Genomic DNA, 4,981 nt, shown 5'->3' with positions numbered 1-4,981 from the left:
TATATTTATTGCTGATATGCCAACTACGAGCCAAACACATACATCGACATTCGCAGACGATACTGCCTTTGTTAGCATCCATAAAAACGCCCAAACTGCTTCCCTTCAACTTCAAAACCATGTGTACTTACTTGAAGATTGGCTTAGGAAATGGAAGATATCCGTCAACGCAAGCAAGTGCACCCATGTCACCTTTACTCTAAAACACGAATCATGCCCCGCTGTGAAAGTCTTCAACAATGCAGTCACACAAAAGGACCATGTTAAATACCTTGGAATGCATATCGATCGTCGACTAACATGGAAACATCACATCGATTCGAAGATAATGCAGATTAAGATGAAAAATAACCAATTACAATGGATTATTGGCCCACGATCGCCTCTAAACCTAGAGTACAAAGTCCTTTTGTATACAGCTATTATAAAACCAATTTGGTCATATGGAATTCAACTCTGGGGTACAGCAAGCGCATCCAACATTAGCAGACTACAAAGAAGACAGTCAAACATTCTTCGCAATATTGTGAAAGCGCCATGGTACATAAATAATAGTAACATTCATAAAGATCTTAACATCAATACCATCGAAGAGGAAATAAGGAAACTTTGCCTACTCAACTTCGGAGGTCATAACCGCCTGATACATTAAACCTTGTGTAGAACACTGTTAGATACTATATAAGGCCTACTGAGATCGAAGCTGGGGATAAATGCATTGGCAAATCCCCAAAATAATTTGAAGTAGATTAAGATTTGATAACTTATTGTTATTTTCATTATTTTGAAAGATTCAATAAATAAATGGAAATGTAAAAAAAAAAAAAAAATGTTTCCCATATTTATACCCTTCGCCACACTGTGGAACATTGTGTTCCACCCTAGTGCATTAGCCGACTAAAATTTTGAGTCTATAGATTTTGTAGAAGTCTATCAAATTCTGTCCAGATCGAGTGATATTTAATTTGGGACAAACCTTTATATATAACACCCAACACATTTGACGAATGTGATATGGTATCGAAAATTTAGACCTTTATAGGAAGAATGAACTACCTCGCACGAAAATTGAACTAAATTTTACTCCACATTTTGAGATTTCCACAAAGCGTTGTTAAAACCAGGATATTTTAATGCCCTGTTGTACTTTTTAACTGCAGTTCACGAAATTACATCATCTCATAGAAGAAAAAATTAAGTAAAAGAAGAAAATCATTGGCGCCAAATCACGACCATTTTAACCATACAGTAGTTCATTCTTACTGTTTTTGGGAATCGTACTTTTGGGAATCTTCTTTTGCTATAATTCATATTGAACTTATGTGTACGGTCATTGTATAACGTTCACGTTTAGTTCATAAAATTTTTGAGGCATACTAAAAAAAGTAAGATAAAAATAATAAAATTTAACTACATGCAAATAAATTTTTTCCAATAAAAATAAGTTAAATTTAGCGTTAGTTTAACTACGGAAATTTTTTTCTGTGTACAAAGTGGTGCAGGGTATAATATAGTCGGTCCCGCCCGACTTTAGACTTTCCTTACTTGTTTTTACTTAAAATGTCTGGCAGAAGCCTGTGGTAAAAACATAAAACTATGTATCGAGTTCCCATTTACGGACCGCCCTCTACTTTCAAATTTCAAAAAATCGGACAAAAGGGAACCCTCTCCCCACTTTTGCTCCACTCCGACCAGATATCGGAAAATCACGTATCCTATATTAAATTCACAAACTACCCAAAGGTTCCTATAAATTCCAAATAAAACGACAATGTTTAATTCACTACTCCCCTTCCCCAACTACACCCAAAAAAAGGGCGCTAAGGCCAACTGAACTTTATTTTAGTTCATGAAGATTAGTTGATTTTAGTTAGATTTTGCACAATATGAGCAAATGTTCCTTATTTGAATAATTTTTTGCTAACTTTAATGATGTGAACTAAAAACAAGGAAAAAGTTGTATACAAATATAGTGCACAATTTTACTAAAAAATAAATTAGTTCATATTTTCCTAAAATGGCAGAAGTTTGCTTAAATTGAGTTCATAAGTCTCACAAATGAGTATTTTACTAAAATTGTACCTGTCCTGAACTTCGTATAGCGCTAAAGATATTTGGACAATTTGTAAATCCAATTTTTTCTTTCAACATGTAAAATTTTCTTAAACACCAGAAAAAAATTAATTATTTTTAATAAATTTTCTTCAATTTGACAAAAATTATAAACTTATTTGTAATTTATTTGTATAAACTTATTTGCAATTAAAAAACTATTTTGGTTAAAATTTTCTAAAATAAACCTACATTTTCTTCCATGATGGGTTCACTTTTTTTTTGGGTGCAGACATCGAAAAATCATGTATCCTTTATTAATTTAATCACCTTTTCCCACGTTCCCTGTAAATTTCAAGTAGATCGGAGAAGGTTAGATTTTGCTCTATTGTTTTAAAATATCGACAAACAGTGAATAGCAGCCTTAACCTTCCCTGAAAATTTCAAGAAAATCTACAAAATTTCCCTCAAGTGTGGGGCAAGGAGAAGGTTTTCTCCCCGTCCATATACACTCAAAAAAAGTGAAGTCACTATTTCACTAAAGCCAAATTAACTATATTTTAGTTCATGAACTTATTATATTTGGAGACAGTTTCATTTACTCTAATATTTTTTTTTCGTACGTTAGTTAAATGAACTAAAAGACGCGAAAAAATTATACACAAATTAAGGATATAGATTTACTTAATACGTATTTCTCATAAAATAGTTCATTATTTCTTCAAATTTGTAAATTTTACTACAAAAGCGTCCATCATGAACTTCGTATGTCACTAAAGACATTCTTGCAATTTTGAACTCCAATTTTTTCCTTCAAACTACAAAATGTTCTTTAAAAAATAAAAAAAAATTATTTATGTCTAATAAATTTTCTTGAATTTGTCGAAAAATATTTACTTATTTTTGTGATATCGGCGTGATGCCAGCGCTTTTAATACTGTTTAGTTAAAAATTTCTAAAAAAAATTCAAAATTTTCTAAAAATAATTAAAAGTTTTCTTCCTGGTGGGTTCACTGTTTTTTCAGTGTACCCAAACAACAGGTTCACCATACCCATCAAAAAATACTTCAGCAGTAAGAGTTTAGTTGCGCTTTTTGGTATACAATAAAGTATGCAGTGCATCCACACTGCACTCAAAAAAAGTTTACTTGGATCAAACAATTTTGAACTTCCCTTAAGGATTTTGGTTTTGATTCCGAGCCAAAGCTCGGTTGGCTTTAAATCTAGGACCAATAAAATTAAAATTAGGGTGCAGATCTCATTTATCAAATTTTCATTCTCTTTTCGAGGTTTATTAATAAAGGTAGTCACTCACGTGCAAACAAATGCCAAATCCAAATTATAACGGATACTTCAAAGTAAAAAATGTTTTCTTAATTCCAAAAAAACTTTATACCAAAGACGCTACATCCTCAAAATAAGTCTTAGCCTATATTTGATGCGTTTTTATCTTAAATCTAAAGTTTCAATATTTCAGTTAATTTAAGGACAATTTCTTTAAATCAAAAATGTGTTTCTTTAATTTAAGGAAAATTTGCCTTAGTTCAAAGACCTGCGACTTTAACGGAGGAATGCAAATTTACAAAATTTGTGTCCTAAATTTAATGCAAAAAAATTTTGAAGCAAAGATTACAAACTTTATTTTAATTAAAATTTCATTATTTTAAAGAAATTTGTCCTTAATATTTTGTAACTTTCGCATCCTAAAATTTAGGTTGCGTAATCTTTAATATTACGCCAATATTTTTTTCAGTGTGCATATATCGGTGGCAATAACGTAAACGAGTAATCAAACTAGTTTATGATCATTCGTTTACGTTATTGCAACCAATTCATGCAGTGTAGATGCATGAAGGGTAGCGCTGTTTTCCTTCATACCAACAATGTTGTGTTTGCTGTGTATTGATTTAATAACCTTCCCTTCATAACTACAATTGTCAAAAAACTTGAGAATTGTAGTTTATTCAGTTTTATTGGATGTGCCCCCTCCCCGACCAAATATCGAAAAGTGATGAAGTATGCCCTTTTATTTTTCCCATACTAATTTCATAACCTCACCGCATGTTCCCAGTAAATCTCAAGTAATTCGAGAATTTTACTTTATTTACTGTACTTTAACAAAACTCGAACAAAGGGGAGGTCCCCCTCCGCGACCAAATTTCGAAAAATAAAGTAGCGAATCGGTCAACTTTCACCCTCAAAAAAAATCGCTTCTGTAACATATACATTTTTCTTCAAGCATATATATTTTCAGAATTGGTCCAAACAAAATATTGTTTGTATTGTTCAAACATATTATGTTTCACCTTAGGGCATACACTGGTAGTAAAAAATTTTAATGAAATTTTCTTTGTGTTTCTTTATTTTACTTGTAGCATACTCTCTAGGTCTCTCTGTCTAAACACATATATGTTTAGAGGCTATTTCCAAATTAATATATGTTTGCATCTAAGCATATTATATTTACAAACATTTTATGTTCCAAGCATAATATGTTGTAACATATTAAGATATATGTCCCAAACATATTATGCTAGTTTATGAACATTATATGCTTGCACTTAAAAATATTGTGTTAAAAATTTTGACTTCCAAATATATAATTTTTACACCCAAACATATGAAAAACAGTCTTTTTCGTTCGTGTTGGTCCAATTTTCAAAAAGATAGACAAAGGGGAGGTATCAAAAACTGAGGTGTCCTATTTTCCCCACATGAGCGCCCCCTACGATCTCTGAAAGTTTCAAGTAAATCGGTTCAGCCGTTTTCGAGCTTACCCTAAGATACAAACAAACAAAAAAAAAGCAAAAAGCAAACTTATTTTGAATTTTAATTTCAATCTTAACTTTTTTTATAATATTTTTAATATAAAATATCATTTACACTTCAAATATATAATATTTTTTTAATTTTTCTCCTAGACAACCAC

The sequence above is a fragment of the Haematobia irritans genome, chromosome 5, assembly GCF_050003625.1.
Source record: "Haematobia irritans isolate KBUSLIRL chromosome 5, ASM5000362v1, whole genome shotgun sequence".
Classification (NCBI taxonomy): domain Eukaryota; kingdom Metazoa; phylum Arthropoda; class Insecta; order Diptera; family Muscidae; genus Haematobia; species Haematobia irritans.
This window is presented reverse-complemented; position numbering follows the sequence as displayed.